The following is a 17,163-nucleotide window of genomic DNA, read 5'->3' on the forward strand; positions in this document are numbered from 1 at the left end:
GGAAAAACAAGACCTTACAGAGATGGCTACCTATAAGGCTGACCAACTGCTAAAATTATTGCCATATTTTATACTCCTAGTGTGTTAACACACAAGGTTTAAAAGATAGTATATGTAAAATTTTACATTTATGTCATGATAGACAAGAAAGGACTCCATATGGAAATTACATGTTTGGTGAGATAAAAAGAACCAATCACTGAGTGGCAGTAATACAGCTGTGGCTCATAATTCCACAAATTTATTACCCTAGGCAGTTAGTGTCTCACATATGAGGAAATAACTGAAATCATGAAGAACTAATATTAATATCCTAGTGATAGTTGCCCAGGTTAATTCACAACAAAAACACTCCTTGAATTTTATATTTCTACTTTTACAAATTGCTGATATTATATACTTACATACAGACATTACATATTATATACTACATATGTTTAATAAGACCATTTGCTGTGTATTTAAAAACAAGAATAACCAGACCAAGTTGAACTCTAAGATTCATGCTAGCACAAGACAAGGAAACCAGTTGAGGAAGTAGAACTTCACTCAGGCACCTTTCTATTTTATTATCTTCTAAGCAGCAGAAGCTAGTTAATGTCTCTGTTGCCACCCCATTATTAAAGGCACCCAGGTAATTCCTTCTGGGTCCACTTCCCTCCATATGACTTTATGATTCTGTTCATCTACTAATAGAATCTCTTCAAGTCAGATCCCTGTGTTCAAGTATCTGATTCATTTAAGTATCATATTTCTTGGGAAATTTCATTAAAACTCATAGATGCTTGATGCTGAAGAAGAAAAGAAAAAAATCTCCTTTGAGAAATTAGTGTCAAAAACCTGTTCCATAGATGTATAGTATCCACTGTAGAATTATCTCTATTAAGTCTGTTTTTGAGGGATCATACTTTGTTCATGCTTACAGATAATATGTAAAAGTTAATATAAATGCTATTTTGACAACACAGCATACACAGATTTCTACAGATAACATTCCAACGAATTTAAATAAAACACACTTACTAAGAACTAACAGGAACAACATACAACCAAGTGAGATCCATAATTATACTGATCATGGGAGGTAAGACCCACTAAGGAGAGCAGAACACTAAGGAAATAAATCCTAAGAATAACAGTAAACATAAATAGACCCAACCTCTCAAGGATTTAACTACCTGGCTCAAATCTGATCAATTTCTGATCGGATTCAGGTGATCTAGGATTATACAGCATAATGCCTAGGTGGCCAACAAACGCTAATGTGAATTCTTTCTGGAAAAAAAAAAAAAAAAAAACAACATCATTTGGATATTATGCTTGCTTCATTTGTTTTGTACACAGTCTGTGTACAAAGGCACTCTGTTCCTATTTAGCTTTTGGATCTCCTGATGAGATGAAGGGTATGTGCCTGCTGTAAATCCTGACTTGTAGCCATCTGTAAAGCTACATAAATGTAGCATTAGATCAAAACCTAATTGTGTCTGATGAGTCTGATGGCACTCTGAAAGCCCAAATGTATGTTGTGTTGCCGCAGTTTTTATGGGAGATTAGACAGAGGTGAAGCTAGAATTAGTGATAGATGTGGAAAAAAATAGAACAAAGCATAAGTGAAAAGAGAAAGAAAATACAAAAGCCAAGAGATGTGGGAAATACAGAGAAAGGGTTTAATATTTAGATGAAATTTCAAAGAAGGTAAAGAAAAATTGTATTATGGCTACATTTCTTCAGCTGTTGGGCACTGACTATTCATCTTGTTCTTTAAAATGTGAATACTAAAAAAAAATAAATAAAAAAAAAAATAAAAAAAAAGGGGCGCCTGGGTGGCGCAGTCGGTTAAGCGCCGGACTTCAGCCAGGTCACGATCTCGCGGTCCGTGAGTTCGAGCCCCGCGTCAGGCTCTGGGCTGATGGCTCAGAGCCTGGAGCCTGTTTCCGATTCTGTGTCTCCCTCTCTCTCTGACCCTCCCCCGTTCATGCTCTGTCTCTCTCTGTCCCAAAAAAATAAATAAACGTTGAAAAAAAAAATAAAAAAAAAATAAAATGTGAATACTACTTATGCATACATTTGTAGTTATTTCATATCTAAAACTAATAATTAAAATTTAAGACCCTTGTCCTCTGGCAAGTCACACAATCTAGGATAGAGTTTCTTAATTAAACTTAATAATTATTTTTATCACTTTTCAGGGATTGTATATAATTTTTGAAGAAAAAAATATATACTCCCATATAGTGGACATTTTGAAGATAACTTAGGGAGTCATGTTCTAAAAACACCTCATGGAACAATAATAGCAGTAAACACAAAATGGAATTGCAGGTTTTAATTAGGGGTGTTGGAGAAAACTGAAAATTGGAGGTAGGGATTCATTCATTGGCATGACAGGCCCTTGATAAATCAGACCTTGAGAAGTAGATGTAGTTATGCCACGTACATAAAGGGGGAAAGTATTTTTAGTTAGTAGATATACACTGTAAGTTGTATATTTGTATCTATTTATAAATTACATCAAATAAACTGGCATTTGATATCCACTAAAAGTACCTTTAAGTACTATATTAATCAAATATTTTCCAAAATCAAAAGAAAATATAGTAAGAATTAATATAGTTCAAGTCTACTTGCATAGTTTGGCAAAACTGCAATATTCCTAATACATTATATTTAAATTTTTTATCATATATAATTTCTTATTAGTTGCAATCTAAAATGCACCTCTTTCCAATATCCTCACTGTAGTGCTTTGAATCATAATTACCCCAGAGCTACTAATCAAGTCTGAGTTAAGGCAGAAGGGGAAGATACTTAGGATTTGCACTTCACATGAGAACTCATTAAGTATTTTTGCAACAAGTTGTCTAATTAAACATTCTCTAAATCATTCTGATCAGCAACGATACATTCTTTATTTTTAGCTATGCCAAATGCCCTGGGCATTAGAGTAAATGTAACAAAAGTTAGAATTACTTTCTGTAACATAAGAGCAAAATTAATTAGTTTAAAAAGTTGTTTATTTTATTCATCAATATAATTAAGGACTTGTCAACCCATGTAGTTCTCCATCTCCTCAGTGACGAGCATTAGCATTACATATCTTCCAGCAATTTTTACTTAGTGACGCTCATTGTATATACAGAAGTAAAACTGAAAAGCAGAGGGCAATTATAAATACCAAGGTTCATAAAAATAAAAATATATTCTTTAACAAACTCAAATTGGGAGTGTGATTTTCTTGAATTAACTGCAGAAGGGAGAACTATTAATCAATTAGATTTTTGGCAGTTAGGCAGGTGTCCATTTTGTTCAAATGATAAACTCTAATAAATATTGGCTATATTAGTTTATTCAAATTATTTGCTTGCATATCTGTTATTTCTACTAAAATGTTAAACCATGGTTGTCTCATTTGTAGCTTGTTCTCTACCCCTGGGATACCTCTCTTCACACAGTATCAGCCAAAGGTGTCAGGAAAGAAAACTTCCGTAATTCATCAACTTGGCAATAATATGGCCAGGTGGTGATTGATCTTTGAAGAAAGGAAAGACTCTGGAGAAAGAGAATGTCTTTTTTGAAAGCCAGAATTTAGACAGACACATCTTTCATTCACCTTCTAATGAGGCAATTCTTCTTGGAAGTCTTTTCAAAACACACTGGAAATATTCTTAATTGTGTTGCAGTAATTGTTATTGTTTTTAGATAGCGGATTCACACCTTTTTATGTCTCTTTGCCCCAAATCCTCATCTTTGACCACAGGATTGCCTCCTCAGGACACAGCTTCACTTCCTGCTTTGTAAAGTTATACATCATAGGAAGGAGAATTCCTATTAAATCCACTGCTCACTGAGGGGAGGCTTTAAAAAAGAACTACTTTGCAGAATCAGTAAAATGTATCAAATGAAGACTTACGTTTCTGGGGATGAAGTGATAGAGATATTGTATATGCTTTCTTGACATTTATTCTATCCACCAATTTACTTTTTTGTCGTTTTTTGTTTGTTTGTTTTTTAATTAATTAATTGTTTAAAAATTTACATCCAATTTAGTTAGCATATAGTGCAACAATGATTTCAGGAGTAGATTCCTTACTGCCCCTTCACCAGTTTACTTTTAAATGTCTGATTTGGATTATTTATTTGAAACCTGTTATTTGGTTTTTTTTTTTTTTTCAACGTTTATTTATTTTTGGGACAGACAGAGACAGAGCATGAACGGGGGAGGGGCAGAGAGAGAGGGAGACACAGAATCGGAAGCAGGCTCCAGGCTCCGAGCCATCAGCCCAGAGCCCGACGCGGGGCTCGAACTCATGGACCGCGAGATCGTGACCTGGCTGAAGTCGGACGCTTAACCGACTGCGCCACCCAGGCGCCCCTCTTGATTTTGGCCCAGGTCATGATCTCACGGTTTGTGGGATCGATCCCTGCTTTGGGCTCTCTGCTGATTCTTTGGAGTCTGCTTGGGATTCTTTCCTTCTCTCTCTGCTTGTGCATGCATGCACACACATTCTCTCTCCTAAAATAAATAAATAGACATTTTTAAATAAAGGACCTTATTAGGTTTCCTAATGAATGGACATTATAAAAATAACAACAAATTAGAAATGCTAATTTCTTTGAATTAATTTGATTCTTGGTGACAGTGCTTTAATTTTTAAAGTATTTATAAATCAACAGGAAAATTTTCTCTTTTTTTCTGTATCCTAATATAAAACAGTGGGATTCTATACGTTATCATAATAAACATTAATGACTTCACTACTCCATTAAATTGAATATTGGACCATTCAGATTGTTAAATTGGTCATATGGTGTAGGAAGACCAAGGATTTTGCCACTGCTCAAAACTGTCTTTAACTTCTATTTATAATTTCTTTTTGACCTAGTTTATAATCAGACTTGTGGTGTGTGTGTGTGTGTGTGTGTTTATAAAAGAATTCTTACTCTACCTATGGGATATCTCTACCACCAAATGAATGTGTTTTTTTCTCATACCAACAAATGCTCTAACTCTCCTGGAATAAACTTAACCAAAGAGGCGAAAGGTCTGTATGCTCAAAAATATGGAAATCTTATGAAAGAAATTGAAGACGATGCAAAGAAATGGAAAAACATCCCATGCTCATGGATTGGAAGAACAAATATTGTTAAAAGTCAATACTACCCAAAGAAATCTACACATTCAATGAAATCCCTATCAAAATAGCACCAACACTCTTCACAGAGATAGAATAAACAATCCTAAAATTTATATGGACCACAAAAATCCCTGAAGAGCAAAAGTAATGTTGAAAAAGAAAACCAAAGCTGGAAGCATCACAATCCCAGACTTTCACCTGTATTACAAAGCTATAACCATCAAGAAAGTATTGTATTGGCACAAAAACAGACACAAGATCAATGGAATAGAATAGAGAACCCAGAAATGGACCCACAAATACATGGCCAACTAATCTTTGACAAAGCAGGAAAGAGTATCCAATGGAAAAAAGACAGTCTCTTTCACAAATGGTGCTGAGAAAACTGGACAGCAACATGCAGAAGAATGAAACTGGACCACTTTTTTACACCACACACAAACATAAATTCAAAATAGATGCAAGACCTAAATGTGAGACAGAAAACCATCAAAATCCTACCGGAGAAAACAGGCAGTAACCTCTTTGACCTCAGGATCTCATCAAGATAAAAAGCTTCTGCACAGCAAAGGAAACAATCAATAAAACTAAAAGGCAACTGACATTATAGGAGAAGATATTTGCAAATGACATATCAGATAAAGGGTTAGTATCAAGAATCTATGAAGAAAATACCAATCCCAACACCCAGAAAGCAATAATATAATGAAGAAATGAGAAGACATGAACATACACTTTTCCAAAGAAGACATCCTGATGGCAAACAGACACATGAAAAGATGCTCAACATCACTCATTATCAGGGAAATACAAATCAAAACCCCAATGAGATACCACCTCACACTGGTCAGAATGGCTAAAATTAACAACCCAGAAAAACAACAGCGATTGGTGAGGATGTGGAGAAATGGAGATGTGGAGAACCTTCTTGCACTGCTGGTGGGAATGCAAATTGGTGCAGCCACTCTGGAAAACTGTGGAGGTTCCTCAAAAAATCAAAAGTAGACACCCCTATGACCTAGCAATCACACTACTAGGAATTTATCAAAGGATACAAAAATGCTGATTTGAAGGGCACACGCACCCCAATATTTATAGCAGCACTCTCAATACTAGCAAAAGTATGGAAAGAGTGCAAATATTCACCAACTGATGAGTGGATGAAGAAGATGTGGTATATATATACAATGAAATACTACTTGATGATGAAAAAGAATGAAATCTTGACTTTTGCAATAATGTGGATGGAACTGAAGAGTATTATGCTAAGAGAAATAAGTCAGTCCGAGAAAGGCAGATATCATATGATTTTACTCATATGAGGAATCTGAGAAACTTAACAGATGACCCTAGGGAAAGGGAAAGAAAAATAAGATAAAAACAGAGGGAGGCAAACCATAAGAGACTCTTAAATACAGAGAACAAACTGAGGGTTGACGGGTGGGGATTGGGGGAAATGGGTGATGGGCACTAAGGAGGGCACTTGTTGGGATGAGCACTGGGTGTTATATGTAAGTGATGAATCACTGGGTTCTATTCCCGAAGCCAAGGCTACACTGTATGCTAACTAACTTGAGAATTAAAAAATAATGTTTTTAAAAAGACCAATAATAAATGGAGATTTGTTGATGAGAGAGAAATATCAGAAAACAAATTTTTCAGAGATAAGAGCCAGGTCACACAGAGTATGGATTTTATTCAAATTTCATTTGGAAGATATCCAACTGGTTTAAGCAGGGAAGAGAGAGAAGCAGATTTATGCTCGTGCAAATTATTCTGGCTTTCCTTTGGAGAAAAGATGGACGGGATTCAAGATGGAAGCAGAGAGACCATGTAGGAGACCATCTGGGTGGTCTAGGTCAGATGATGCAGGTGGCTAGACTAAAGGCCATGAATCCGAGAGAAGATGATGTGTTTCAGACATGTTTTATATATAGCAGTGACAGGAGCTGGATGTGGAATTGAATGAGACAGAGGAATCAAGGATGATTCCTAAATCTCTGGTTTGAGAGACACAGCAGATTTTGGTATTTTTAACTAGGATAGGGAAAACTGAGGATTTTGAAGGCACAAATGTTTGGAATGTTTATGTAGCATTCAAATAAATATATCAATCTGGCATTTAAATTTATGAGTTTGACTCTGAGGAGTTGCAGGGAGGTCTCTATCTTTACTCACATACTCTGCTATTAACATTTGCAGTTAGCTTAGAGTTCACTTTGGCCAGCTCCTTCCAAAACATTCCTCAGGCTGGGTTTCTTCTTTCACATATTCCAAGCTACAGAGGGCAGTAGTAAAATGAATTATTCCCTGGAGTTTCAATAGTCACCACCAAACCTATCTAACTTTGAAAATTATGTATTATTTTTGCTTTCCTAGTTTTGGTTGCTTCATCTGATTCAATGTTGATGATTTTAAATTAAGCCTGAATTTGACTCACATGAAACTTACAGAGTTTCATTCTATACATTTAGCTCAGCTACATTTTCAAACTTGAACTCTAGAGCTGAAATGCTTTCACTAACTTTAAGCACCTGATTTACCTCTGGCCAGCCTCTCACAAAATGTCATCATAAAACACCCTCAGGGCTAAGCCTTTCCAGATTTTGAAAAATCACACACATTTTCAGCATACATAGTCCTAAAATGCTGCAGGCTATCTCTAGACTATTGTTAAGTTTAGCTGTGTTCCTTAAGATAAAAAAAATATACACTATTATAATTCTTAGCATCAAGAATCAAGTTGTCGCCATTGTAGGTAACCAATAGAATATAATACACAGTCTGATAGTAGAGTGTTTAAAAATGCTCTGAGCATTGGTACTGGTGGATGAAGCCAATAATTACTTAAAATACTTAAATATTTTAATACAATTCTGTACATATCACTGTTTTAGTTCTTAATTAGCATGACTTGTACAGACAGTGCTTTTTTAAACATGCTAATTAAATCAATTAATGTACTTTAGAATAAAACAAGTTGTTTAACTTTTTCTACAGGACAGAGATTCTCCAGATATTAGCGACCATTCTATTCCATAACAGTTTTCTAAATGTAGAGATTTTCTGAATTTCAATACAGAAGGTCCAGTGTGATTTTCTGGATGTCCTGCAAAAATGTTCAGGTCCTATTTCTTTTTTCTTAACCTGTCTTTTTTTTTTTTTTTTTCCTCATCTTTATTGGAATATAATACTGTGTGAATTTAAGGTACATAACCTGATGATTTGATACACATATATATTGTGAAATGATTACTGGTCCTTTCTCTTTTGATGTTGACAAAGACCAAATCAGAAATCAATTAGTAATTGTAAATGTATTATTCACCTGAGTAGCTCACAATTACCATGTTAAATTCTTTAATGATTTGTAAATTTATATAAGGATTGCTAAACCTAAGGATGACTCAATGTGTGTGCAGCAGCTGTGAAATCTCTAAAGATAACTTAATGAAAGCAGGCCATTCTGTCAACATTGCTATACAAATTGTGCCATTAAAGCAGGTGACAGTGATATAAGAGGTTTGATGGTTTCATTCATTTAACCATTATTTCCTGAAGTCTACGTATGCCAAGAATTTTGCTAGGTGCCAGGAATTTGGGGTGGAATAAGAAATAGGCGTTGCTTTAATGGGATCATTATTTAATGGGAGAGACAAATGCAAGCAAGTAATTATAGCACAGTGAGGTAAGTGCTAAAATGAAGGATTATAGAAGGTGCTATGGAAGCACAGAGGAGGGACAACCCCATGCTCCTTGCTTTTTGAAGGGAAAAAAATCATAAATTTAGCTTAATAGTGTTCATAAGACCTTTTTGCAACTTAGGGAGAGATTAATCAATGAAGACAGAGGCATAACTCATGTTTTAAGATAATTACAGTCTAGAAACTTCAACAATTTAAATGAAATGTTATGAGACTTACATGAAGACACATTATTAAAAAAAAAAGCATCGCCTACAGGTTTGTAGGTGTACACATAATTTATACATCATGATATTCCTTATTCAATACAGAAAATGATTTGAAGACAAAAGTAGAGGGATGACTGCTTGAACAATGATCGGTTTGAATGACAGAATCACTGGATGGATGATTTGTGCCTTTTAGGCATTTATATCATAAAAGTGAATTGCTTCCTATATTATATTTTGATCTCAATACATTTCAACCCAATTTAGTCTATATAAATCTTCAGGAGAAACTGGTTTTATTCTTTGCTTATAATTTTCTATAATCAAAAAGTGACCATTAATGCATTTGTCGTATGCTTACGCATATACACATACACATAAATGCAACACACATGGGGAAAAAGAGAATGGTACACACCAAAATATTAATAAAATATTTTAGATTTGGATTATGCATTTTTTCTTTGTGTTTTTCTATTTTTGATAATTAATGCAAATTGCTTTTGTGATCAGAAAAGAATAAAACTGTTAGTAAAAAAAAATTATGGTCACCATAAAACCCAAACTGAGTTAACGAAAATGTTATCCTCTTCTGTATGGAGTACTAAATGGACATGACAAATAACTGAACTCTAACAAAATGCTAAGAGAATGCATATATTACTATGCATTAAGCCATCCTCATTTTTTAGAAATGTGGTTTCTCCGTCTTAGGAACCCTTCTCACCAACCCCCCTACAAACAAGGTCAGGTGGTGATGGAGTCCATCTCACTCTAAGACTCTATTGTGGGCTGAATGGTCCTGTGGCCACAATTTTCACATCTTGAAGTTCTAACCCCTAATATGATGGTGTAGGGAGGTCAGACCTTAGGGTAGGTGGTTAGGTCATGACAGTGGAGCCCGTTTAAATCTGGTGAGAGCCCTCATAAGAAGAGGCACAAGAGTTTGCATCCTTTCTCTGTCCTCCGCCTGAGGATACAGTGAGAAGATGACCATCAAGGAAGCAGAAAGCAGGCTATTCCAGACACTGGATATGCAGTTCCTTTGATCTTGGATTTCCCAGACCCCCGAAATAAATGTTTGTTATTTAAGCCACCTGTCTATGACATTTTGTTATAACAGTCCAAACTCACCAGGACAAACTCCAAAGAGATCTTATTGACCACATAAACACTTCTAACCATGACAGTGAGACAGTACCCAGGCAACCTGCACTTAAGAGAAGCATATTTTTAGAAAGAGATTGTAAGGTTTACAAAATAATATAAGGTTTTCTTTGGTGTCCCTCTTTTTTTTTTTTAAGTTTATTTATTTATTTTGAGAGAGAAAGAAAGCACAAGTCAGGGAGAGAGAGAATCCCAAGCAGGCCCTGCACTGTCACCGCAAGGCCGACAAGGGGCTCAAGCCTGCAAACTGTGAGATCATGACCTGAGCCAAAGTCAGACATTTAACCAACTGAGCCACCCAGGCACCCTCTTTGGTGTCTCTTCAGAGCATTCCTCTCCCATCATTTTGTTAACCCAGATTACAAAACCATAGGAAGGAATTTTTAGTTTGTAATTCTAAGATTCTAGGATTTATTTTTCCATCAAGAAATTCAACATTGCAGGGGTGACGGTGAAAAAAAAAGGAAAAAAAAATCAACATTGTAATTTGAAGAATAACATTACCATGATAAAAAGCCAGTTCCAATAGGTGGATGGCAGTTTCAGAGTCCTTCGTTGAGAATCACAGACAAAAATAAAGAGGTCATTGATAATTCCTGGTCATTAAGACAAGTTTCTTCAGGAGTCTGTGTACTGAATGTCAAACAGTGGCAGATTCAAAAGCTCTGTTATTTTTACTTTCAGGCTTATTTATTATAATTAATGCTAAAATTTTTTTTTAAAGAATTAAAGTTTCCATTTTTGTGCTTTGCATGTGTTGTTGCTGCTTTTTACCTTTTTGACATTTATAACTTCACCTTTTTTCATTTCCATTTTAATATAATTCTGTTTATTTTTTCACAGATTAGTCTGAAGGTTTTTAAATTTTTTTTATTTTCAAAACAAATACTTGACTTTGTTGATTCTATTTTTTTTCTCTCTTCCATTTCATTAATATGTGTCTTAATATTTTAAAGAGAGACTTCTTTTTTATCCATTTGTCCTATTATTCTTTGAGTAACTCATTATGTTGAAAGTTTATCTCCGTACTTTCCAGTCACTTTTGTTCTCTAATATTGTGTTTAACAGGGTAATGAATTTTGCTACAAACATTGTAAGGTTTGTAACATTACGTGTAGTGTTTTTGTTATACAACTTTAAATATTTCTAAATTCTATTATGATTCTTTGAGCTGAAAGTTATTTAAGAAGTAAAATATTAAAAAGGTTATGGAGGGCACCTGGGTGGCTCAGTTGGTTAAGTGTCTCACCCTTGGTTTCACCTCAGGTCATGATCCCAGTGTTTGTGAGATCAAGCCTTGCATGGGGCTCTGTGCTGACAGTGTGGAGCCTGCTTGGGACTGTCTCCCTCTCTCTCTGCCCCTCCCCCACTACCGCTATCTCTGTCTCTCAGAATAAATAAATAAATTTAAAAAAACAAACAAAAGGTTATAAAATTTTTCTTCACCTTTTGTTATTTATTTATTTATTTATTTATTTATTTAACAATGATAGAAAATATGCTCTTAATAATGGTGATTGAAAATTAGTTGAATCTAGTTCAGTGTCTCATACATGGTCAATTTTGTAAACATTCTGTGAATACTAGAAATCGTTGTGAATTCTCCATATATTAGTGGCACTATGTATACAGAAATTAAATCATATTTATTTACTGTCTACATTTTTCTATTTGCTTACTGCATCCTTATCAGCTTGAGTTATCATAGACACAGGGTTTTTGAAAACTATTGTAAATTTTTTCCTTGCAGTATTACCAATGTTTACTTTATATATTTTAAATATCTGTATTCTCTAAATATAATTATTAAGTTATTATTTCCTATTTTGTTGAAACTTTTCTCAGTATATAATGAACTTCATGCACTTGAATCAAGTTTTTGTTTTTAACCTGGAATCTATGCTTTGTGCTTCTACTTGACTGTTGTGGTTTTTTCTCAATTTATTTTTTAAAGTTATATACTATTATATATAATATATATAGCTATTATATATAATATATATAGCTATTATATATATTATATTATATTATATTATATTATATTATATTATATTATATTATATTATATATAGCTGTATGTTATACAAATATTATAATTACATATACATAACTAATTATATATAATATATAATATATTATCCTCAAAAAGGTGCAGCATAACTCCCTGCCAACTAAGTGTGGCTACGCACGTTGACCTTTTCCCAAATAAGTGAGAAAACATATAACCTTATAGTGGAAGTACGTAACAGTACCTCAGCCAGGTAATCAAGCTTAACATCATCAGTATTAAGTCACGTCAGCAAGTATCTTGATGCAATGGGCGTCAAATGACACTTTGCTTCTATGATCTTTTCCCCAAAACCTTTAACACATGTCTAAACATGAGAAAAATATCAGAACTCAAGCCAAAGGGCATTCTGAAAAACACCTGATTAGTAATCCTCATTATCATCCAGATTATCAAAAACAAGAAACACCTGGGTCATTCTTAAGTCTAATAGAGCCTAAGAGGAAAATGACTAAATGAAATGCATTGCAGATAGAATTCTGAAACAGAAATAAACACAGTTGCAAAAAAATCTAAATATATTGTGGAGTTTAGTTAACATTAATAATCATTGGTTGGTGACAAATGTACTATAGTGATATTGTTATTGTGATGTAAAATAAATGTGTATTTGGTTATTTGCATGGCCAAAATATTTTTCTCATATGTATTTGATCTTTGTCCATGTTTCCTGGCTAACAACTCCCAAAAGCCTTGGAATTTCCTGAGTGATAAGAGCAACGGAACATATTTTGTCATAATATTTGGTCTTTTGTTCTCACTTCCTGAAATCTCTTCAGAGCCATAAAGGTGAAAAGAGTGTCATGTTACGTATTCATCACTACTGGGTTTATGTTAACAAGGAAACTTTTGGGAAGCACCTAAGAATGGGGCCTGGTTTCCAGGGGAACCAGCTATGAAATAAAGGGTTTGAATGTTTATTTCCACTTCCCTTAGCTCCCGTGAGGGGAGACGGGTTTGAGATTGAATTGCCAATGGCCAATGATTTGATTATGCTCATATAATGAAGCCTTCATTAAAAACCCAAAAGGATCAGATTTGGAGAACTTCAGCGTCAGGGAGCACATGGAAATTTGGGGAGTGTGGCACTCTCAGAGGCAGAATAAGAGTTCCATTCCCCTTTCCCATACCTTCCCTATGCATCTCTCCATCTGAATATTCTGAGTTATATCCTTTTATAATCAACTGGTGATCTTGTAAGTAAAATGTTTCTCTAAGTTCTGTGAGCCACTCTAGCAAATTAATGGAACCCAAAGAGGTAGTTGTGAAAGCTCTCATTTATATCCAGTCTGTCAGAAGTACAAGTAATAATGTGGACTTGAAATTGGCCCCTGAAGTGAAGAGGCAGGGGCAGTCTTATGTGACTGTCCCCTTAACCTATGGGATCTGATTCTTTCTCCATGTAGATAGTGTCAGAACTGAGTAAACTTTTGGACACCCAGCTGGTGTTGGAGAATTTCTTGATTGATGGTGTGGGATTGCCCCCAACACACACACATGTGCACCCGCGCACGTGCGCGCGCGCACACACACACACACACACACACACTCGTTGACATTGGTGAGTATAATCTTTAGCAATATAAGATGTTAATAATAAGGAAAACTGTGTGTGAGTTATAGGAATACTTTCTGTAATATTCTCGAAGCTTTTCTGTAAATATAAAAGTATTATATTTAAAACTTTATTAAAAAGTAAGTAAAATTAAACAAAACAATGGACACACACAGAAAATCAGCTTGAAGAAGATCCAGCTTGAATTTGGATTTTGAGTTCAACGAATCTGTAGTTCATTCTGAGAGTTACTATCTTTACAGTATTAAAGCTGCCAATTATGGTGTATCTCTTATCTCTTCATTCAGTTAGATCTTGTGAAAGTTTTCGTACAATGTTTTATAATTTCTATTTTACATAGAGATGGTGGAAATCTTGTATTAAATTTGTAGCTAAGAATTTTGTTTCTCAGGTGTTATCCTGAATGGAATGGTTTTTTTTTTTGTTTTTTTTTTTTTTTTTAAATTTTTTTTTTTTCAACGTTTATTTTTGGGACAGAGAGAGACAGAGCATGAACGGGGGAGGGGCAGAGAGAGGGGAGACACAGAATCGGAAACAGGCTCCAGGCTCTGAGCCATCAGCCCAGAGCCTGACGCGGGGCTCGAACTCACGGAGCGCGAGATCGTGACCTGGCTGAAGTCGGACGCTCAACCGACTGCGCCACCCAGGCGCCCCTGGAATGGTTTTTTTAATGTTTATTTATTTTTGAAGGAGAGAGAGAGACAGAGCGTGAGCAGGGGAGAGGCAGAGAGAGAGGGAGACACGGAATCTGAAGCAGGCTCCAGGCTCTGAGCTGTCAGCGCAAAGCCCGACAGCTTTGGACTGAGCCACCCAGGTGCCCTGTGAATGGACTGTTTTTAAGTCCCAATTTTCCTTTTTTTGTGGTTAACATGTGAAGCTATAATTGGTTTTATGTATTGATCTTTTTCTGAACTGTGCTAAATTCACTTGTTAGTTCAGTTATTTCGTAGAGTTTTTCAGATTTTTTCCTATGTAAGCAAGCATAACTGTAAATAAAGTCAGTTTTATTTCTTCCCTTATCTTCATGTCTTTTCGTTCTTTTTATGACCTTCTTGCACTGGGTAATTGCTCTAATACAATACCTAACTAGAAGTAGCGAGAATTTTTATCCTCGCTACATTCCTGATCTTAGAAGAACATAATTATCAATCTTTTATCACCAAGTGTATAGTTAGTTGGAATATTTTTTTTAGAATATATACTTTTCATAAATTGTTAGATTCAATATGTTAATATTTTATTAAGGGTTTTTATGTCTATGTTTATGAATGATATTGTGTATTTTTTACTACGTGGTATATTCATTTTAGTTACACTGGCCTCATAAAATAGGTTTCTCTCCCTCTGTTTACTGAAATATTTATTGTTTCTACAATTTTCAATTCTTTTTATAACTTTTTTTTCCATTTATTTTTATTTTGCTGGGTTTCCCCCCGCCGCGTACACAGAGTGGGAGCACACGTACATCAGAGTGGAAACAATACTCATTTCACTGAGTCGCATGAAGTTTAAATGGATTGTTATTTGTAAAAGATCTTGAAACCATTCATCGAACATGCTAAGCACTATATAAGCGTGTCTTAAACTTTAAATTGCAAAGAAAAGTTCATCCGTAAGTGTTATGCTCTGAATGTTTGTGTTCTTCCCCACTCCAATTCCGATTTTGTATATAAAAGAAACATAGAGTCTCCTAATGGTATTTTCTTAGAAAGGGATTTACCAAGGGGAAGGTTTTCTCTTTCTGAGACTTTAACTGATCTGGACTTTTGTTTTTTCTAGCAGGACCACCATGTCCCTGCAACTAATCCTGAAGCAGAAGTCCTATCGACCTTCCTTCTCAACCTCTTTTTTTGTTTTCACATTTCTATTTTGTCCTTTTTCTGCATTGACTTTAAATTAATTATTTCAGAACTATTCTACTGTCTCCAAATCATTTCTTCTGTGGTATACAGTCTAATATTTAATTCATTCAGTACATTTTTTTTCAATTAGTAAATTTTTGATTTTTTGTTGTTGTTGTTGTTCTATGCATCGACTGTGGCCTGCTTTCAGGTTAAACACAATGAAATGTGTTTCTCATATTAGGCAATTCTCTCTTTTAAAGTATTGACACCAAAACCACCTCCAAAATTTGTCTCCTCTTGTTCACCATATAGAGCCCTCAGACTTTATATATTATATATATTTTTTAATTTTTTTAAATGTGTGTTTATTTTTGAGAGAGAGAGGGAGACAGAGCATGAGCAGGGAGGGGCAGGGAGAGAGGGAGACACAGAATCCAAAGCAGGTTCCAGGTTCTGAGCTGTCAGCACAGAGCCTGATGCAGGGCTCAAATTCATAAACCGTGAGATCATGAACTGAGCTGAAGCCACATGCTTTACCTGTCTGAGTCACTCAGGCCCCTTTATATATATTTAAAAAATAATAGTAATTGTCCAGGGTTTATAGTTATCATCTAGGTGTGGGCTAGCTCTGTTAGGTGATATTCAAGCACAAAAAACAGCACTATATTTATATGAAATCCCTTAAAAACTAGCTGTTAATAATATTTCATCTCATGAAATATATTCCTAGGACTGGATATCCTAGAATGTTCTTGAAAGGTTAACTTATTCTACTTACTATGTACTGATTTTCATATAAATCTCATTATTGAGTACATTAACTGTATATATCATTTTGGATCTCAGGCACCCCATTAGCAAAATTAGTTGATACTCTGGTAGTATTTCAAGGCAGTCCAGAGTTTATGAATGTCATTGCTTTCTGAGATACGTTTTGGCTAAATTTCTAGATAAGCAGAGAACTGTAAATAAATGTGTTACTCAGGATAAGAAATATTAATATATCTGTGCCAAATAATGAAAATAAATGTGTGTAGAGAAAATCCAGTTACACACATAAAGTTTTCCTAAGAATGAAATGACTTTTTATGAAAGAATTATTTTAAGGAAAATTAGAATATATGGAAATACAGATTCCCAGATATCAAATCTTTAACTTTATTAGGAGGACTATTTATATATCTAGGATTTAAAAAAAAATCACAATATCTCTCAGATTATCTATGGATAATTTCAAAAGCAAAAAAAAAAAAAAAAAGGAAAGAAATATGTTAGAACACATTTTTAACCAAATTTGCATTGGGTTATAAAGATAATAAATAAATTGACCTATGGAAGGGCTGATATAACTCAGAAATATTAATTAAAAATGAGAAAATTATGAGCTGTATAATGGGATATAAAGCCTGAATAAAAAGACAGTATCTACCAAAAAGTAGTATAAAATACAATATTTCTTT

This window comes from Puma concolor, chromosome F2 (assembly GCF_028749965.1).
Source record: "Puma concolor isolate L17-30 chromosome F2, mPumCon1.1.hap2, whole genome shotgun sequence".
Taxonomy (NCBI): domain Eukaryota; kingdom Metazoa; phylum Chordata; class Mammalia; order Carnivora; family Felidae; genus Puma; species Puma concolor.